Here is a 23,362-nt window from a genome sequence, read left to right as displayed (position 1 = left end):
TTTCCGATAGACCCCCGGATTAAGACACGCGATAATAACAAAATCCGTAATAAAGCGCGTAACAAGATGAGAAGACATAAATATGCCACCCACAATGAATAATAAACAAATAGTAGTAAATAAATTCGTAATAAAGCATGCAACAAGGTGGCATAACAAGAATAATACACCTATCAAGTAAAGCCCTACCCCAACGACCCCAAACTGGCACTAGCCTTCTATCTTAATTTGCGTACTCCAGATCTTCCTACCTAGGGTCATATCCTCAGTGGGCTATAACTGCTCCATGTCTCGCCTAATTCAATCTCTCCAGTATTTCTTCGGCCTACCCCTACCCCGCCTTAAGCCATCCAACGCAAGCCTTTCACACCTACGAACCGGGGTATTCGTGCCCTTCCTCATCACATGCCCAAACCATCTCAACCAAACTTTCCACATCTTGTCCTCCATCGAAGCCACTCTAACTTTTTCCCTAATAGTCTCATTTCAAAATCAATCACCTCTAGTAAGTCTACACATCTAACGCAACATAATATTTTCCGTCACCTTTAATTTTTGATTGTGAGAGTTTTTGACTGGCCAACACTCCGCTCCATACAATATGGCCGAACGGACTAACACCCTATAGAATTTGCCTTTAAGCTTGGGCAACACATTTTTTATCACAAAACAACCCTGAGGCGAGCTTCCACTTTATTCATCCCGCCCCAATATGGTGGGAGACATCTTCGTCAATCTCATGATTCCCCTAAATCAAGGACCTGAGATACTTGAAACTATCCCTCTTACAGACCACCTAGGAATCCAACCTTACTACCACCTCGTTCTCCTGACTTTTGTCATTAAACTTGCATTCCAAATACTCTGTCTTGCTTCTACTCAACCTAAACCCCTTAGACTTAAGGGTTTGTCTCCACAACTCTAGTTTATCATTCACCCACCCTCCCCCCGCATCTCATCAATCAAAACTACATCATCTGCAAAAAGCATACACCAAGGCACCTCTCCTTGAATATGCCGGGTCAACACATCCATCACCAAAGCAAACAAAAATGGGCTAAGAGTAGATCCTTGATACAACCCTGTCAAGATAGGAAAATGCTCTGAATCTCCTCCCTCCATCCTAACCAGAGTCTTAGCTCCATCATACTTGTCCTTGATTGCTCTGATATACGCTATCGGGACCCCACTCACCTCCAAGCATCTCCAAAGAACCTCCCTAGTGACTTTGTCGTACGCCTTCTCCAAGTCAATAAACACCATGTACAGGTCCTTCTTTCTTTCGCTATATTATTCCACCAGTCTCTGTACTAGGTGAATTTTCTCCATCGTCGAGCGTGTAGGAATAAATCCAAATTGGTTTTCCGAGATAGTCACTAACCTCCTCAACCTAAACTCGACCACTCTCTTCGAAATCTTCATAGTGTGGCTCAATAACTTAATACCCCTATAGTTGTTGCAAATCTAAATGTCACACTTGTTCTTATATAGAGGGATCATAGTACTCCATCTTTAAGCCTCGAGTATTTTTGTCGACTTAAAAATGTCGTTAAATAGACCAGTCAAGCATATCAAGCCAGCCTCACTAGAAAACTTCCAAAAATCCACAGAAATCTCATCAGGCCCCATAGCCCTACTCCTACGCATCCTATGAATAGCCTCTCTTACCTCCTCTACCTTAAAACGTCTACAATAACTAACATCACTACACTCCTCAGAGTACTCCAGCTCTTCTAACACGATAGCTCTATCTCCTTCATCATTTAATAAACTATTAAAGTACGTCTTCCATCTTTTCCAAATAAAAATGATTATTAAATAATGAATGGGGACAAAAATAATAATTTGTAGGAAAATTAATATATATATGTTGTAATTATATTGCATAAAATTTTTTGTGAGGACTGCCAATCTTATCTTATTCTCTTATATATATAAGTATAATATAAAATATCAATGAGACAATAATATATCACGTGTAATCAAACAAGTGAGATTTAGAAAGGATAGATTGTATGTAGATATTATCTTTATTTTGGAAGGTAGAGAGGTAGTTTTCAATAGTCTTCGACTTGACAAAAAAAGTCAAAGCAGGTTGAAAAAAAATAACAAGAGTGAATATGCATAGAGAATATGTAGCTATAATAAAATAATATGATTCTATAAAGTAAAAGGTACTAACAAACTTTGAGGACAAAAAAGCTCCTCGTGAAATATAACGACTACTAGTATGGAAGATATACTAGATGACATTTTACTAACTACTAAACTTTTACCTATTTATATCCTTCAAAACCTCCCACATTAGTTCATGTGCCATGACCTAAAAATAAGAGTCATAATGACACTTTTCATGGCATACCTTGACAAGTGAAACGCCAAGGTGTTGGCCTCAGAAAATTTCTGACTTTTGTGCTTACTGCCTATACCACGAATTGCACCTAATGAGTCGTAAGGACTAATTACGAGTCATTAGGATTTAGTCATAGTTTGACCAATGAAATTGTTCAAGTTTCTATTCTGATCATGACTTCTATGTTTTGAGTCATGATTTGTGGTCATGAGTCATAGTATGTGACTCATTACCCAACCAGTTTTGGTGCCCAGGAGTTTTCCTAGACTACGACTAGGACAGTACGAGTCATAGTGTCTTAGTACGAGTCGTAGGGTACGACTCATAGGAAAACTAGTAAGGTTTCCCCATCCTTCTACGTAAAATACGATCCTAGGATAAGACTTATCAAAGAATGTTACGAGTCATTAAGTGACTCATAATGACTAATGATATTTTTTTGCACTTTTGATTGACGGAACTTTAGTCATTTTTCTCTTCCCCCAAATATAATTCACGACCTTAAAACCCTATTGAGACCTTATTCTTATCCATAACACATCAAATAATATCTCTCTCTTCTCTCAAAATCTCTCAAGTAAGAACATTAGGATTTCTCAAGATTTTGGTCATCTAAGGGATCAAGTATGGTTTCTTCTTCAATGTCTAGGTGATTAAGGCTTGTATCTCTCTCCCTAAACTTGAACTTTAATTATGACATATTTTGGTTTGATATTTCCATAGTTTTGATGTTGGGTTTGAATGATGGGTTGAGGGTTTTAAATAATGATTATGTAAATATAAATCCTTATTATTTGTGTTCATTTTCTATTCTTTAATGGCGGATTATATTAGAAACTCAATAGGGTGAATGGGCATGATGATGGAATGAGGGTAGTGGATTCCCCCAAGTTGATGAACTTGATTTTAACAGTTGTGTTAATCTCAACCCTTTATTATAATTGCCTTTTAAGAATGAATACTTGCTTATTGAAACTAGTTTTGAAACCTTTCATTGTACAAAAGGTTAGTGGAACATAAATTGGCTTTTAGAAGGGCCTTGGTGGTCATGAATTGATTTCAAATTAAAACATTAGAGTCCTATGGGTTGAATAGGTTAGAGTTCCACTTGGCTAGATGATTGGATTCCTACTTGGGACCTCCTATTTGGGTAAAAGGTTTATTCCTACTTGGAACGTTGGAGTACTATTGTAGTTGTTATTTGGTGCAACAAAAGGTACCACGATCTTGTAGGATGTATCACAGTTGTGATGATCCAATCACAACCCACGTGCTCATGATTGTGTGAATCAAAGAGATAGAGATGGGTGTTTAAATTCCTATTTGGTCGAGAAGTAGCCAGTTTTCAACTACTTTGAGTTCCATAAACCCTAAATAAGTGTGTAGTATACAAAGTGAGTCTTGGGTTTTAATTGGGAGCTTGAAAAACTTGTATGTTCGTGATTAACAATGAATTTAAGGTATGAATCCTTCATTGATAGTGTTGATTTATTGATTATTTGACCAATACCCCAAATGGCTTGAGGGCTTGATTTAGCCCAAATAATCTTATTATTTACTTGATTATTGAGGTATGTGACTCCCCATTGTTATTTGAACAATGGGTTGGTCTTGGAAACTCGTTTTTCATATGTGGGACCCACTTAGGGGTTTTTGGTGTCATTTTAGATCCAAAGCACAATAGTGAAATATGGGAGTTGATATTCTCATAATGATGCATAGATTGTGTTTTTGATATCTTGGCTCCTTGAAGAAGCTTCTCGGAAGGGGAAAATGAAGGTTATTGGTTCGTGAGATATATTCAGATTTAAGGTAGGCTAGTCTTACTTCTTGTTATATTGAGATTTATTATAGTATAATTGTGATACACTATTTATATTGGTAAGGGTTTTAGGTATTGGAATGGTAGATTGTAATCCTTGGGATTAGTTGAACTATTTAGACTATTGAACTCATAAATGGGATAGCTAACCTATAGTCTAGAACCTTGGCTAGTTGGACTTGTTATCTTATGAGTAGAATGATAATGCTATAGCTGTTTTAGTTAGATTGGAGTGACCTTGTCACTCACTTTAAGAGTAAGAAACCTTAGTTGTATATAGTTGTGGAAATTGTCTGAGATGTTTGAATGAATTAAGAGTAATAATTGAGGAAGAATGTTACCATAGAACTAGTGTGGATTGATAAACCTCTAAGATATTATCAGATGACTTAGCATAGTTCCGAGTAGAAGTTAGAATTGAAGAGAAGTTTGGGATATTAGAAGTGGAACTTGAACCGCCTTAGGCTTGGATTATGTAATTCCATTAGTGGCCTAGATACTTATTAAACACCTAGATTATGCCTTGTGTAATGTGATGGCTAACCCTAATAAAAGGTTTGCTCATGATATTGATATTGGGAATGATAGTTTATGATTGATTATGCTATTATTCTTAATACTTGGAACAATGGAATATCTTATAAATTGAGCCTACTACTATTCTATCACTTAAATCATTGACTAAATAGCCATGTGAGCCTTGGACTATGTTATCACTCATATTATGTTCAAGCCTAGTGTCTAAATAAATATTTGTGCTAAAAATCCTCTAGTGCTATTATTGTGAATATGTTAATAAAAGAGGACTCTAAAAAGTATAACCCTGGCTTGTAATTGACCATGCTAATGGGAATGTAAATCCTAATAATGCATTGAGTGATCATTCTATATAATCAATTCTTGTTCATGCAACTATTAATATATTGTTTTGATAGCAAATAATGAAGTGAAATAGTATGTCTTTCTGTACTCCTTTTCCCTCTATCCCTTGTGGGGCTTACATTTATTATTGAATTGATTGTACTTATATATGTTGATGTTCTGATGAATATTGATGTTATGATGATGCCTGGTAAATTTGAAAGATATATTGATGTTATGATGATGCCCAGTAAATCTGGAGATATATTGATGTTATGATGATGCCGTGTAAAGACATATTGATTTTATGATGATGCCCGATGCATTCGGAGGATATATTGATGTTATGATGATGTCCAGAGAATCCAGAGGACATATATATGTTATGATGATGCATAGTAAATTCAGAGGATGTATTGATGTTATGATGATACCCGGTAAATTCAAAACACATATATAGTTATGATAATGCTCGATGAATCCGGAGGATATATTGATGTTATGATGATAACCGACAAGTCCGAAAGATATATTGATGTTACGATAATGACTGGCAAGTCCGGAGGACAAATTGATATTATAATGATGTTATGTATTGTAAACATATATATATATGTGTGTGTGTGTGGTTTTGTCTTTATATGATTATTTTTGTATGTGCATTAGTAGTACAATGTTATCCTTAGAAGGTTGTCTATAATTTTATAATACTAATCACATGCTAAGAAATTGTTGTTCATGCTAGTGTTAAATAGTGAGTAGACGTAGTATATGCCGTATAATGAATATATACTAGTTGGTAAGCGAAATCTTGTGTAAAATTGAGAATTCACCTAGTGGGTATAGTTAGCATTAAATAAATGGTCTAATTAGTGAATATTGTCTTTTGGAATAGGTTATGAGGGGACTAGTGGTCCCTTAAGCGCCCTTTTTACTTGATGACTAGAAGTCTAGCACACTAGTTAATGAATCATGTTGAGTTGTAGTATGATAACTAGTAATTATGGTTAATAAGTGGTCAATGATGACAATAGGTTTAGTGTTGTTTATAATTAGTGTTATGGATGATTAGGTTATGATGGCGATTAGTTGTTAAAGAGAGGTTGTGTAGATTAATGGTATTAGATAACAAGAGACATTAGTGGATAAATAAATGTCTAAATAATGATTAGTGGTATTTTACTAGATGATGACTAGTGCGGTTATGATTGTTAGAAATGAGTATTAGTTAATGGTGTTTATCGTCTAGTAGTGAATATCGATTAGATGTTATGTAATTGGCTATTTAGGGAATAATGGTCAATTGCTATCTCGTGATTGAAGGTTATATGTAGGATAATAGTTAAGTTAATAATTAGAGGTCTTATAATAACTAGTGACTTAGTGAATTATTAATAATCATTGTTTGGTTATTAATGAATAGATAGAGTATATTGATGAGATAGTAATCTATATGGTGATAGGATTATGGTTATGAGTACTTTAGTATATGTTATTCAATTATGGCAATTGATGGTGACTATGAATGTTGGAAAATGTCTATTGATGGGAAATGTGGAAAATCATGGTAATGAGAAGATGGTTCTATATCTATATACATTTATGATTTGATTTTTGATGCACTCTCCGGTGGTATGGGACATTGTGATGGGTTCTTTACTTTATTCTCTCTTGGGTGTACTTCCCGGTGGTATGGGATTCCGTGGTGAGTTCTTTTACTTTATGCTATAATGTATGTATGCAGGCCAACTTGACATTTACGCGACTGTAATTGTATTGTGCCGCTTTACGTTTTTGGATTATTTACTCCTGATACATGATGGTATTGGCGCCTATTGATATGTTATGTTGTACTATCATTTTATTATGATTACTTATTATATACAGTGATGATGAAGATAATTCCGGTTTGATTTTGTACCTTGACTTAGAGATATTGTCTTGCTTTATATCTTCTTTATGTCATGATTTAGCTTAGTCGGCCGATGATACCTATTGAGTTATCATTGTTTTGGTACTCATAATACACTTTTGTGCAGACCTGAGTACAAGTTTTTCCCGCTGAGTTTAGTTCGTGCAGAGTTGATCTTCCAGAGACAGGGTGAGCTCTTGGAGTTGTGAATTACTTGTTTCTCTCTATCTTCATTTAGTATTGTGTATTTTAAATAGGTGTATTGACTATTTTAGACATTTTGGATTATATTTTCTATTGTCATACTTAGATGCTCTTGTATTAATATTACTAGTTCATGGGATTGGTATTTGTATTTATATTTTGATTATCATCTGTAAGTGAAACACTGTTAAACATAATTATGTTAGTGTAATTAGGCCTAGTTGGGAATTTCTACTGAAGCAACTGTAATGCCCCGAGTATGTACACCGGATTCTACATAGTGCTCATAATCCTGAAGGACCATAAGCTAACCCATGACTGGTACCTGCTACAATAACTGTGTAATAGATACTGTAATGATTGCAGAAATAGGTGAAAACATATGCCATAAGGTTTAAACCTGTAAATAAATCTGAATTCGGTATCAAAGTACCAAAATTGAATATAAGTACTGAAAAACTATCTGAAAATACTCTAGTCTGAAAAAACCTCTAACTATTTGAACTGTGGAGTTGATGGAACAAATCCCCAACTAACTCCATCTACTGAAATAATACTTAAGTACTATTAATAATAAGCATGTCCTCAAACTATGAGGACTCACCACTACTCTAAAAGATGAGAATCTGAACTGCTAAGGGTGCTCTAGAGCCCATGCATCTGAACCTATGATATAAGACATCATAGCACAAAGAAAAGCATACGTCAGTACTTTGAATGTACTTCTATGCTCAGTGAGGTAGGCTGATATGCATGAATAATACTAATTGAATAACATGAGTATAACTGAATGAGAGTACATGCATGAGTACGTAGACTGTAAATAAAATTATGATAATACTGGATACTAAATCTGAATACTGATAAACTGATATTTGAGTATACTAATACTAAATTATTGATAACTAAATAACTGTATCTGACAGTCCTAAATCTGTGGAACTGTACTGAGTTCCGAACTGAGCTGAGTGACTGTATCTGATCGTCTTGAATCAGTAGAACATAACTGAGTTATATACTTATATTGAATCTGAATCTGAGACTGTGGGAGGTAATCATCTAATCGATGTGCCCCTTCTCTAACTGATTTTGGGGTCCAACCTATAACCCTAGTTAGAAGGGTGTCAATAACATGCCACGAGTAAGGACAAGCTGTTAGTTAGCCCTCTCCGACAGAATTCTCTTCCATCAACCTTCGCTGGTAGAAAAACATAAATAAGATATATCAACCCTAGTCTCGTAGGGAGATATCTCAGCCTACGCTAGCTACATAGTTTTGGAATACAAGGATTTCTCCTAAGAATTTCACTCTCTACTAGTAGGTGAGTCCCCATCCTTGGGTTTACTCGGTAGTGAATCCTACTCCTAACTGAATAGACACTGGACTGAGTTCTAAACTGTACTGGGTTGGATTGAGCTATTACTGATATTACTTTTTGACTAAACTGAACTAAGTTCAGTAGATTCCGTGGACTGACAGAAACTACTAAATTCTCTTAACTGACTGTGTACTACTGAGGTTTGAACTGAGTACTGTGATTGAATTACGATCACTATTGAGATTTCCTAAGTTTCTATAAATGACTAAGAACACTACTAATTGTGACGTGACTGATACTATTCTATAACTGACAATGGCTCTAGGTAATCTGCTAAATTGTCGGGTACAAGTACCCCCAGGACTCGATAGCATAAATTAAGAGGCATGGCACAACTTGAAGCATATAAGCTAAGCACTTGATCATCATTCATTCATTGGGGTATTCGACAAACACTTGCATAATATAACTTGAACATAAGCTAACTTGATATGATTTCATTCTCTTAATAGTTCACACGGACAATTTATTAAGCAGTTGGTGAGCATAATATATGCACATAGTATTGGATAACAATTAAGCATCATAATTCAACTCTAATTTAGAAATTCAAGGGTTTATCATGGATTCACATGACTCTACACACATAATGATCAATTTAACATGAAATATACATATGTAGTCATGAATTAGGACATTAATCCAAATAGCAATCAGGGATACACTTCAATTCCAAACATGGAAATCATAAAATCAATTACTTGAAGTTCAAAATAGATTCTTGAACTCCAAGGGTCGAAGGAACCTTTGGATGAACACTTCACATACCTTACTGCCTGAATTCTGAGAGATGGATGGCAGAATTCTTGAGATTAGAATCTTGAATTGAAAACCCTAAGGCTTGTTCTTGAGAGATTTTGAGAGAAAGTGAGTATTCTTTATGAATTAAGGCTGAATTTCATGTTTTTGGGGGCTGAAGGTTCTGGGAAAAAGATCCAAATACCCCAAGGTTATGGTATTTTAATGACTGAAAATTGTACCATCGATGCGCTACATTATTTTCATCGACGTGATAGCTAATGCATCACGTCGAGTCCATGTCGACTCATTGGAAATTGATGCTAGGAGCTGGGGAAACATCCATCAACATGATAGGCAACACGGCGCGCCAAGATTGAATCGATCCACCATTTTAGGTTTTTGAAGGAGCTAAAAATGAAGTTCAAAAACTCCAAAACTTGTCTGATTGCTCAACTGAGACTGGGACTATGACTGACCTTATAACTAAGACTGTAACTGAGAGTACGATTGATACGGTAACTGGGACAAAACACACTGTAAGGCATGAGTGCAGAAGTCTTGAGCTGCATGACCTGAGTTTGGAGTTCATGAATTCATAAAATATAATTTGTACTGTTGAGTGAACTGGAGCTCCTCATACTAAAAATTGGAAACGCGCACAACTCTGTGGAAAGTATGTGAATATAAGCTATGTTCATGGAACTGATATATAAAGCATGCATAGGTATCGTGATAAATAAAGTACAAGCTTTGAACTGAGGTAAAGACGAGTTGTGCATCATTCCCACCCATTACTTTTCTACACATACTAATATTACTATGAAAATCTGGTAGCCTGACTTCTTGAGATATTATAACCGGATAGTTCCTGTATACCTTTTGAGCTATGATAGACTAACTCACTGGGGTGGAGGCCGAGAAAGGTTTTGTTAATATCTGGTCTGACCTTAAAGTTAACTGCTATACAAGGAGTTATAAAAGATAGAGAAACTCCTGGATTTGATGAGACATAAACAAGTAAATGAGAGGTCTATAATGTACTAGTGACTCCATAAGGAGAACTTTCCCGATCTTGCCTAGACTGAACTGCACAAAGCCTTTTTGGGCGCTGCCCACTAGCTACACTAGAAGTGGCACCCTAGTAATTTGGCGACTGGACTGAGCTGAAGGATGACTATGCTGATTTTGTAGACTATCCTTAGGATAGTCTCAGACTTTGTGACCTGAGCCACCATATCCAAAACATATATCACTGCCATCTCTACACATATCTTTATGATTCTTACCACATTCTTTGCAAAGTGGATTAGTAAAAATACCGCTTGCACTACTCTGTCTTTTGGAGCCTGGTGCCCCATGGTGGCTGTCATTCCTGAACCTTGGTACTAGTGTACTAGCTGAAGATAGATCTGGGGATAAAAACTTCAAACTAAATTGAGAACGGTTACCACCTTCTAACCTTGGCTGGGTAAAACTAAAGCTACCCGTTCCGGCTCTCTTATTTTCTCTCTCCTTCTTCTTAAGTTTCTGTTCCTCAATCTATTGAGCATAGACCATAAGTGTAGATATGTCCATCTCCCTAATCAACATCGCAGTCCTGCACTTCTTAACCACTTTACTCGATACCCTAGCCATAAACTTTCCCATTCTGGATTGATTGTCTACTACTACATGGGGAGCATACCTGGATAATTGAGTAAACTTGAGGGAATACTCTTTCACACTCATACTACCTTGCCTGAGATTGATGAACCCAAACACCTTGGATTCTTTCAGCTCTAAATGAAAGAATCTATCTAAGAAGGTTGTATCAAACTCTTCCCATTCTATGGGCTCTGGATCCGCACCCCTTTCTACCTTTCACTCTTAAACTATGTATAGGCTACATCTTGAAGCTGATAGGTGGCTAACTCAGTGATATCCACAGCAGTAACCCCCATGATATCCATAACCTTCTGCACTTGATCAAGAAATTCCTGAGGGTCCTCATCTGACTTAGACACTATAAATGATGAAAGGTTCATTCGGGTGAAGTCCCAAATCCTGGTAGTAGCAGTATTGGCACTGGGTTGGCCGGAATAGCTACTGGTCTTTCATTTTAGGCTTCCACAAAATGAGCTAGGGTGGTAAAGGCTTCTCTGAACTCAACATGGGAGACATGTTCGCCCAGAGAATCTGGATAGACGGGCTGAGATTCTAGGTGGTCTCCCATTTCTCTTCCCTTAGTTCTTTTTGGAGGCATGTTCTATAAATAGAAGAAAAGCTAGGATTAGAAAAAGAGTGAAACTGGAGATCATTCTTACCCGCACGACATGAATACTAAAAGAAGGGAAACTATTCCTAAAACATCTCGTTGCCTCCTGTCCATAAGTGTGGTGTGCAACACACCCATGCACAAGACTCTACTAGATGCGAGTTTCAAACTTCCTAGGACTCTGTTGAACCTTAGGCTCTGATACCAAGTTTTTAACACCCCGAGTTTGTACCCCATAAACTACATAATGCTCATAATCCCGAAGGACCACAAGCTAACCCATGACTGGTACCTTCTGTAATAATTGTGTAATATATACTGTAATGATTGCGAAAATAGGCGAAAACATATGGCATAAGATTCAAACCTATAAATAAATCTTAATACGGTATCAAAGTATCAAAATTGAATTTTTTTACTGAAAAACCAAACAACTGTCTGAAAATACTCTATTATGAAAAAGCCTCTAATTGTCTGACTGTGGAGTTGATGGGAAAAGCACCCAACTAACTCTATCTACTAAAATAAAACTGAAGTACTGTAAATAATAAGCATGTCCTCAAACTAAGAGGACTTACCACTACTCTGAAAGATGAGAATCTGAACTTCTAAGGGTGCTATGGAGCCCGATCATCTAAACCTAAGATATAAGACATCATAGCGCAAAGAAAAGCATGAGTCAGTACTTTGAATATACTGGTATGCTCAGTGAGGTAGGATGATATGCATGGGTTTATATGCATGAACAACACTAACTAAATAACATGAGTATAACTAAATGAGAGTACATGCATAAATACATTGACTGTAACTGAAATCATGGTAACACTGGATACTAAATTTGAATACTGATAAACTAATATCTGAGTATATTGATATAGAATTAATGATAACTAAATGACTGTATCTAATAGTCCTAAATTTATGGAATTGTACTGAGTTCTGAACTGAGCTGAGTGACTGTATCTGACAGTCCTGAATCTGTAGAAATAAACTGAGTTCTATACTAAGATTGAATCTAAAATTAAGACTGTGGGAGGTAATATCTAAATGACATGCCCCTTCTCTAACTGATTTGGGGTCCAACCTATAACCATAGTTAGAAGGGTGTTAATACTGTACCACGGGTAAGGACAAGATGTGAGTTAGCCCTCTTTGACAGAAAGCCCTTCCATCAACCCTCACTGGTAGGAAAATATAAATGAGATATATCAAACCTAGTCTCGTAGGGAGATATCTCAACCTACGCTGGCTATGTAGTTCTAGAATGCAAGGATTGCTCCTAAGGATTTCACCCTCTACTAGTAGGTGAGTCCCCATCCTTGGGATCACTCAGTGCTGAATCCTACTCTCAACTGAATAGACACTGGACTGAGTTCTAAACTGAACTAGGTTGGACTAAGCTATTACTAATATTACTGTTTGACTAAACTAAACTGAGCTTAGTGGATTTTGTAGACTGATGAAAACTACTGAATTCTATTAACTAACTAAGTACTATTGAGTACTACTAAGGTCTGAACTGAGTACTCTGACTGAATTACGATCACTACTGAGATTTCCTGAGTTTATGTAAATGACTGAGAACACTACTGATCATGATGCAACTGATACTGTTCTATAACTAACCACGGCTTTAGGTAATCAGCTAAATTATTGGGTACAAGTACCCCCAGGACTCGATAGCATAAATTAAGAGGCATGGGACAACATATAAGCTAAGCACTTGATCATCATTCATTCATTGGGGCATTTTGACAAACACTTGTATAATATAACTTGCATATAAGCTAACTTGACATGATTTCATTCTCTTAATAGTTCATATGGATAATTTATTAAGCACTTGGTGAGCACAATATATGCATATAGTATTGGACAACAAGTGAGCATCATAATTCAACTCTAATTTAAAAATTCAAGGGTTTATGATGGATTCACATGTGTCTAGATACATAATGATCAATTTCACATGAAATATACATATATAATCATGAATTAGGAACTTAATCCAAATAGAAAACATGGATACACTTTAATTCCAAACATGAAAATCATAAAATCAATTACATGAAGTTCAAAAGAGATTCTTGGACTCCAAGGGTGGAAGGAATCCTTGGATGAACACTTCCCATACCTTAGTGACTGAATTTTGAGAGATGGATAGAAGAATTCTTGAGATTTGAATCTCGAATCGAATACCCTAAGGCTTGTTCTTGAGAGATTTTGAGAGAAAGTGAGTATTATTTTGTAAATTAGGGATGAATTTTGTATTTTTGGAGCTGAAGGTTGGGGAAAAAAATACTCAAATACCCTAAGGACGCAGTCTTTTAATGATTGAAAACTATACCATTAACGCGCAGACCAATGCACTCATCTTTTTCATCGACACGATAGCCAATGCATCGCATTGAGTCCACTTCGACTCACTTGAAATTGATACTGGGAGATGGGGAAAACATCCATCAATGCGATAATCGATGTGGCACACCAAGATCACATTTATCCACTATTTTAGGATTCCAAAGGAGCTTCAAAAAAAGTCCGAGAAATCCAAAACTTGTTCAAAAACACCTACAGACATTCCTGATCCCAAAACTTGTTCGAAAACACCTACAGACATTCCTGATCATGAATCAATCTAGATATCAACATTTAAGGGATGTAAAGGTCATGAAATAGGATGGCCAACTTTCAAAGGTTAACATAACACCAAGTCTGAATACTTAGCTAGAATTTTCTAAGTTTGGGACCCCCTTAACAAACTTAAATGACTGAATTAAGCCAAGAATTTTGTGGGGTCTTACAGTAACCCATTGCCTTAGCTATGGTTATGGTGTTGGCTTACCTACTTGTGGGTTTTAGTAGGTGCCATCATGACTCATGAAACGGGTCATAAAAATCATGATATAAGTCTTCACTATCATCCAGGTAAAGCTAACGTAGTTTCTAATACTCTTAGAAGGTTATCCATAGGTATTTTATCTTATATGGATGAGGAAAACCAGAATTTGGTAAGGGACAAGAAGTGGCAAAGTCGTCTCTTGGTGCAAAAGTAAAAGAGAAATGGGTTTTAGATCCTATTTTGATGCAGATTAAGACTAAGGTAAGTAAAAAATGTGATGATTTTTGATATTGGCAGTGATGGTATTTTGAGGTACCAAGGGAGATTATGCATTCCGGATGTGATGGGTTGCGAGAAAGAATTTTGGTTGACACTTAAGAGTCGAGGTATATGGTTTATCCTGGTTTGACAAAGGTGTATCATGATCTAAAAGAGATTTGTTAGTGGAACAACATAATGAGAGATATGGCCAACCATGTGGCTAAGTGTATGGTTCGCCAACAAGTGAAGGTTGAACACTTGAGTCCTGGTGGGTTGGTCTAGGAAATTGAGTTGCATGTGGAAGTAGTAGTACTTAATATGGATTTATTACTGGCCTTCCACAGTCTTATAGTTAGTTTGATTCAATCAGGGTCATTTTTGGTAGGATGACCATGTTTGCTCATTGATAACACTCAATTTACACGTCAAATTAAGTGCAAGGAGGTCATTGTAAATATAATTACCCAAATTTGAGTCGGGGTCGAATCCACAAGGAACAATATGAATGGTGGTTAAGTAATTTCAAAATTAAAGTTACTTGTTAAATTCAAACCTAAGATACAAATATTATGGGGGATTTTAAAATGATTTGAAAAGTATAAAACAATTTTTGGGCTTCTAGAAGAGTAACTTGAGGCTAAGGATAATTGTAGTATAATCAATTAGGAACGAATCTTGGGATTATGCTTTGATAGGGGCATAGATTATATGGTTAAATGAAAGAAAAATTCAAACCTTAATTAATGAACATGTGGGTAGGCTGGGCCAAGGGTTTTGATATTAATCTTTCAACAAAATACCAAATTATCACCCATGGACTCTTTCAAGTACCTCATGAGTGCATCATATAAATCCACCTAAAACCTTAATTCGGGCATCCTTGTTTCTAGGATGATGCCCAAGACATAACCATTCCACAATTCATCCTTATGCCTAAGATATGTAAAGGGAAGGGCTAACATCTATGTTATTGTTCACAAAAGCTTTGTCATCCACATCCGTCTTTCAAGGATGATGTAGGAACTAGAATTTATCCACATCCTACTTTCAAGGATGATGTGGGTACTAAGAAATTCGGGGCTTTCACCCACAAACCCCAATTTAACCACCAAGATTTTGTGAAACCCACATCATAAATCTAGAATTGGAATTAACAATAAAAACCCACAAACAATTGCACCCTATTCAAACTTAACCCCAAGAGGAAAAACTAGAACCGATAAAGATAATAAACAATAATATACTAAAATCTCCATCAATTTGATTCATGAAAGATAAAGAGGATGCAAACCACACTTTGAATTCCAATGAAACTTCAATGGGATTTGTCAATTCTTCACTTAGGAGTTACTCTAATTTTTTCTTATCTCAAGATTAGTAAAAGTTTTGCTCCAAGCTCCAAGTGATAAAATCCCTAAAACTAAGATAAAGATGAGGGATAGATTGGATATGGTGAAAAATGAGCTAAAAGCCCTTCTTTAAGCCTTTATTCCACACTTGCCAAATATTACAAAAATACCCTTGCAATTTTTTTGCTCTACCGCGATCACCATCTCTTGACCGTGTTCGCGACTCCTGTAATCACGGTAATCATATCGCGAATGCCCTCCGGTTGACTTGTTAACTGGCCGTGATCGCAGTAACTAAGGGTCTATTCCTAGACCCGCATTTCATATTTTGCTCTTTTTGCTCACATTTTTTCTTTTCCACCTTTTCCTCAGCTTATTTTTGTTAAGTTTCCTTGCTCATCTTCTCATTTCAACTTTTACCTATGGAAATGAGTATTAAGTAAGAGATTAACAATAAATCAATGAAAAAGCATGATAATATAGGATTAAAAGATGCTAGTGAGTTGTAAAATTGACAACTTATCAACATGCCAAAACTTAAATTGTTGCTTGTCCTCAAGAAAACGAGGATAATTCAATAAGATATGGTTTTTAACTCTATCCCACCCAAAGAAAAGCTATTGTAAGGGAATAATCTAATAAAGTTCTACCAAGACTTTCCAAACATGTCATGGTAACAAGTAAACTAAAACTTTTCATAAGCACATATTTAGGAAGCAAGGACACAAGTTTGTGTCAAATGAACCTTCCAAATCAACAAAGCATCTTAAGAGAAGACACAAAATCTTCAAAGATTGCCTTAATCTTCACAATGCACCTTACTTCACCTATTTACCCAAACAGAGAATAGGATTCACCCTCTACCCCAAAGCATCGATGCCGCTCACAAGCAAGAGTTAGCTCCACACACACAAGAATTGAAATTTCTAAAGGAGCACAAATAATTAAACAATTCACAGTCACTCTCGTAAACAAATTAAAGCACAATGAGTAGAACATAGACTTACTCTTTATGTTTTTCATCACTAATGTAGACTTACCTAGTTTGGAATCACTAAGGTCTTACGGGTCAAGGTGAAGGTGTAAGGTGCAGGAAGGAATATATATGGACCAAGTGACTAAAAGACCTCCTTCAATGCAATCACTCAACCTTTTCTACTACTAAAAGTTTTCAAACTATCCAGCTTATTCTTCTTAAAATCATTTCCTATATTCCACTACCTTTTTTTATTATCATTTACCAAACAATTCAAAGCCACCATTTTCTTTCTTTATTTATTTTTATTTTTGAACAGTTTTTATAACTTCAAGCCCTTCTTAGCCCCTCATTCATCCAATTTCTCTTCAAGTTCTATGGGCTAGGATATTAAACTTTATCATCAAACACATCTCTTGTCTTTTAATCACATAAGTTGATAACCTTATATACACCTTTCTTAGCTCATCTTAGCACGTTACAATCATCCCTCAAAACTTGGAGCTAGAACTTCCCTTACCTTATTCTCCCAACTACTTAAATCTAAGAAAGACAATCCCACAATTAAGGAATATCTTATTCTCCCAATCACAACTATACTAAATCCCCTAAATAAGTCAAGTCAGGGTACAACTAGGTATAAACCTATCCTATAACCCCTACCTAACATGCAACCAATACAATATAGAATCTCAAGGGAAGAGAAGAACATAGCCCGTCTCGCAGTCGAGCCACAAATCCCAAATTATCCATGAACTGCTAGTCTTTAATCCATGATCTCAAAATATTATCATGTTATCAAACTTATAATCTACGTATTAATGCAGGTAAAATAATACCCATATTACAATGTAAAAGTTCAAACCTAAAATTGGGTCAAAACTAGGTCCTTGGAGCTTGCTAGAAAAATTTCAATATTAAATCTGTCACAAGGTCCCCTGAATTACAAGGAATGTGTGCTCAAAATTTAAGCACAAATTACGGCTCAAACCAGCCTAGAAATTTAAGGAAATTAAATAATTAGTTATTGGGATTTACTAGGAAAGAACTAAATTTGATAGGGATAAAATGAAAAATAATCAAAAGATGTTAAAAGTACCTTACCTTGGCCTCAATAGATGATTCCCCATACATACCCATGCTCCAAGCTCTAAAAATGGTAAAATGGGGATAAAAAAATAAGAAAAAGAGTCAGGGAGGATGAGTTTATATATTAAACAAATTGTCTTTTATGATGAATGCGATAATAATGGTGGTGAAATTGAGAGAGGAGTAAGGACCGGGTGTGGTTGACCTTTCATCACGAACATGTGAGGTTTTTCATGAATGTTAAGGTCAAAGACTTGAACCTTTATGAACACAACCTAATCTTCATGAATTATAAGTGTAATATGGGGTATACCTGATGTTGGAAAAACCAACAAAATGCTAAGTCCCAATGGACGCTGACCAGTTGCTCGAGATTCATATGGAACCCCGTATGTGTAGAAGAACTATGATACTATTAAAATATTCAATAAAAGTTGTTTTGAAAATATATGGGCCTCACACAAATAATTCAATTCTTATTGGATCTTCCTAATAACCTAAATGGGACTAAAAGCCTTAGGACTCGAACCAAAGGTCCCTCTAGCCTAAAATCAATAATGTGGAGATAATGTCACTATTGGAATTCTAATCCATAGTTTTCTACTAGAACTTTTGGTTTTAGACCAAACTCTTATTTCAAAAGCTCTAAAATAAGGAAATGAACATAAAATACAAAAAATTGCCCAAAAATCAAATCGATGGTTCCGACAAGTCATAAATGACATATAGCCATGGAAAGACATGAAATATGAAAAATACATGAAAATCAAGAAAATGACCTTGAGGGTCATTACAAGTAAGCACCATGAATACAAATATAGAAAATAAGTAAATTGATTTGATAAATGAATATGCACTCAATAATGTTTTAAGTTCAAAAGACAAATATTTTAATATATATAATTAAAATAAAAAAATCATTTTTATTAGTAACACTAATGACTATAGTAGTCATTTTAAAAAGCAAATTTTACTATGTACCTAGTTGAATTCACATTATAAATCACACTAAAGGAAAGATATCAAAAATTTTACTTGAAAAAGGATATGTGTTAATAGCTTTTTGAAATTCATGAAGCCTAAATTGTTTACTATTTATTCATAATATAATACAATTAAATTAATGATGTGGTTCAAGGAAACACACATAAATATTACCATAACAATAACAAAAACAATCCAATAATCTCACATATGAGATCTGGGGAGTATAGAGTTTATGCAGATGTAACCCTTAAAACTTAGTCCCGAGACGTGACACAGTGCTCAAGACTACGAGTAGCCCTGAGTTAACTCTTTAAGCCTACTACTAAGTCCGTATCACATTTCAAGATAAGCTAGTCAAGTAATAATGCTATATTATGTCATAACTGACTAGAGTAGACTGAAACCATTGTTAGGAATAAAAAATACTAAAAGTCTGGAAAATAACTAGTAGTTCAACAAGCCTCTACTACTAAGGAACTAGAGAGTCATTGGAATAGGCCTCCAACTGACTCAGACTAAACTGAAAATAATAAATCAAGTGCTATGAAAGATGGAAATCTGTATAAGTAAGCCCTCGAACTATGAGGACTCACCAACTGTAAGGATGTAGATAGAGATGACGAAATCACTCACACCACAAATACTAAGCACCTGAATCTACATTATGAGACTATGTAGCACATAGACATATATGTGGATCAATACTTTGAGGATGTACTGAGTATATAGGGGTGAATGCACTAGTAAATGTAGTATCTCAATGTTATCAAAATTCATAAAAATATGCATGTTGTATGTAAAGGATCAATAAGATGGAATATCTTAAAAGTTATATATATATATATATATCATGAAAAATAAAACGTACTGTATAAAATAGGTGAGCCCTCATACTTATATAAAACTAAACTATTATCTGTCATTCTCTTATATAAGAATGTAGGAAATTTCTTTTAAAATTATTCTAAACATCTTTGCTATCAAGCTGTAGGGAAAATACTTTATCTGAAGGAAATTCTTTCAAAGTTTTTCTTTACTAGTAGGGAAAACACTTTAAAACTACTCCTACTGATAGGGAGGTTCTCTTAACCGACATAAACCATGTGAGCTGACATAGAATCCAATGTCTCGTCCTCCTAAGAAAGAAACCTCACGTTGGGGAGAAGTGTCATACACTTGCCAAGGAGTATAACTTGCTATCCATATGATCTATCACAAGATAAATCTGTCATCCATAAGAAATGGGAATAAACTGACAATTTGTATCTACGTTGGCAACGTAGTTCTATGGAAGTAGGATGCGCTAAACCAGCACATTTCGCTCGGTGCTAAATACTACTCCCTTAATTATACGCTCATACTATAGGAAATCCACTTTTTAAAAGTCATAATATTTCATGCTGAAAGATAACTGTCTATTTACTCATTCAAAACTGAGTTTAAGCACTAAAGTGGATTTCATATCTTAGCTAAAGATCAAGTATCAAATATTTATTCAAATCTGCTTATAAACATATCTTGGAATGCTTAATGACATAATCATCCTTGGAATATTAATATTCAACTAGGGCTTGATAACCCATATTTCAAATTCAAATCAAAACCTCATAGTATTCAGGCTTAATGATGTAAATTTTCATAATTCAACTCAAAACCTGGAAAATATACCCATACGTATCAATTTATGAAAGTAGACATGTATTTCACCATCAAGATCACTTAAAACATCATAATCTTTAATTAGAAATAAATAGGTATGGACCCTATATTGAAATTCATTTAAATCTATGTAGATTGAAATTTAAAACTAGTTTTGGGCACAAGGACAAAAGATTTATCCTTGTTCAAACCCCATATACTTTAGATGATGAACTAGATAAAGAAGCTTAGTTTTTGAGGTCCTATTTGTGCCCTTGAAGGTTGAATCTTGGAGCTTTTGACTTGGCAATCTTGAAATTTGAACTAATTTGGAAGATGGATGGTGAACTTTTGGGGATTCTTGAAGTTGGATATTGAAGCTTTGGGTATCTAATTGAGAGAAATTGATGAAGAATGAGCATATTTTGCTCAGTAATGCCTTTAATCGTCTGTTTTCATGATTTGGGGATGTGAGCAAAAGACTAAACTGCCCTTGGGATTAAAAATCTGTATTTAGAATGGCGTTTAAGGCTTCACCGCAATGCGGTGAGTGTTTCATCATGATACCCACCGCGACACGGTGGAATCGCAGTGACTTATTGGATATTGATAAATGCTATTTTAGTTTCACTGCGACACAGTGCAATCGGGGTGACCTATTGTAATTTGACAAACGTCGATTTGGCCTCTACTGTGATATAGTGGCCTTCTTATCACTATTCTAACCGCGAATCGGCCCAATAGTGGTGAGATACTAGATATTGGTGAATGCAGATTTGGCCTCCATCACGACGTGGTGATTGCCCAGTTAGCACACTGCTTACTAAAAATGCCCTAACTTCTTCACTAAGTGTCGGTTTTGGACGAATTGGTATCGATGGAAATCTTGTTTAATTTCACACACAATGGAAAGTGGAAATAAATAAAATTATAAATGAAATAAATATTATTCATTTTAGAAGCCATCCCTTAATATTCTAGGAATGAAATTAAGCTAGAAAAAGTTCAGGGTATTACAGCAGACAATCCCTAAACCTTGTTGGCGTTATGTATAAACCTCTCATTAAAAATAACATGTAAAAATTCTACCCAAATTTGATGTTCTAAATTTTAGGATAGGCTAGTTTCAAGTGAAATCAAGGCGGGGGTGTTCTAGGGAAATGCAATGATAATTTGGTCAATTTTGGTGGTGTTTGATCTAATTTTTATTTAGTTAAGATGATAAGAACCCGTAGGAATTTATGAAATTAAATTTGGGTAAGTAGAACTCCAAAAATTGATCTTAGTATAAAAGGCATTATTTAAAATGTCATGAATTTAACGTATGTTATAAAAATTGAGATTTTGAGACAAAACTAGATATTTTGTCTAATCGATATTGCTATAGTGGCATGTACACAGATATAGAGGGGTGTATCTATAGCAAAGAAATTTCTGCTATAATGATGGTTTAACTCAGTCAATGGCTGCTATAACGGCTGGTGCCACTATAGTGACACCTTTATAGCGGTGAAAGTTACAGATTAATAAAATTTTTCTTCCAAAATAGTTTATTTTTCTAAAGCTAATTTTGGGTAAGGAACGGGATATTTTGGGTTATTTCCACCAAATTTTCATCTTTTGGCTTTGTTAACATAAGGAATTCATTCCCGTTAACTTTTAATTGATTATTTAGCATTAGAATTGATAATTTATGGGGTTTGAGGAAACTTTTAGGACTGATATTGGTTATTTTTTGGTGTAAGGGAGAGAATTATGTAATAAATTGTTGGATTTTGATTATCAATAGTTAATTTATCAAATTTCATTTCATTAATTCACTATATTAATTCATGAAATTGAGAGATTTAGGTGAATTATGATAAAACAACCCTAGAGAAGGAAAGGGCTGATCATGAATTTTACCTTAGGCTTTGAGTGTGAGTTATAATTCCCAACATGGTAGGTCATTTTATTAATTATGTATTTATATCCATGTTCTATGCCAAGTGTAAGCTAAAATTGCACTGAAAGGCAAAGCTCATCTTAAAGGAACTATGCAAGCTTGGTTTGAAGTAGGTGATGGTATTGAAGATTAATCCAATAAGTGCTACATGTGCATGTTAACCACTCGGTGGTGTGGCATGCTAGTATAGGTTATTTAGTATGGTCAATGCATGTGATTTTACGTTGATATATGATTTTGACCTACCTCAAGGCAAAATATTGAATGTTTTGGTATTTGGAATACTCTCATGGGTTTTTGTTGAAACAAGATTGGGAGACACTTGTATGTAAGATTTAATCAAGTTTGGAATATTCTCATGGATTTTTGGTGAAACAAGGTTGGCAAAAATTGTCTACTGCAGGTCATTGCAAGAGGGTGGATGTTTTACCCACAACGTGTATAAACGAGGGTCTGATGAATTTGATGGTTCCATGATTTAATTGATAATATATCATACACTTGATAATTGTTCACATGTCTTGAGTTGGTTTAAAAGAACGTGACTTGGTGATGTTCTTTGGACTTGTTGGATTAAATGTTATATGTTGGTTTGAGTATGGATAACTTGTTGCATTATAATTTGGTTATATGTTCATATTCTCATCGTGGGTTTGCCAAATAACCCTATCAAACATTCTGGGTTTTGACCCTAAGAAAATTTCCTAGAATTTTGTTCTCTGGACTCAATACGACTCAATGGTATG

At 35.2% G+C, this 23,362-nt stretch overlaps 1 long non-coding RNA gene across 1 annotated transcript; it reads right to left on the bottom strand.

Annotated features, from left to right (window-relative positions):
- Positions 1-15,873: 15,873 nt before the first annotated feature.
- On the bottom strand, positions 15,874-18,420 carry LOC107847204. The gene is made up of 2 exons (XR_001667348.2): positions 18,062-18,420; positions 15,874-16,401 (listed from the first exon to the last, which is right to left on the bottom strand). It is a non-coding gene; the product is annotated as an uncharacterized LOC107847204 (long non-coding RNA).
- Between the last annotated feature and the right edge of the window lie 4,942 nt (positions 18,421-23,362).

The sequence above is a fragment of the Capsicum annuum genome, chromosome 11 (assembly GCF_002878395.1).
Source record: "Capsicum annuum cultivar UCD-10X-F1 chromosome 11, UCD10Xv1.1, whole genome shotgun sequence".
NCBI classification, from domain to species: domain Eukaryota; kingdom Viridiplantae; phylum Streptophyta; class Magnoliopsida; order Solanales; family Solanaceae; genus Capsicum; species Capsicum annuum.
The sequence above is the reverse complement of the archived record's forward strand: the minus strand, read 5'-3'. Positions and strand labels throughout refer to the sequence as shown.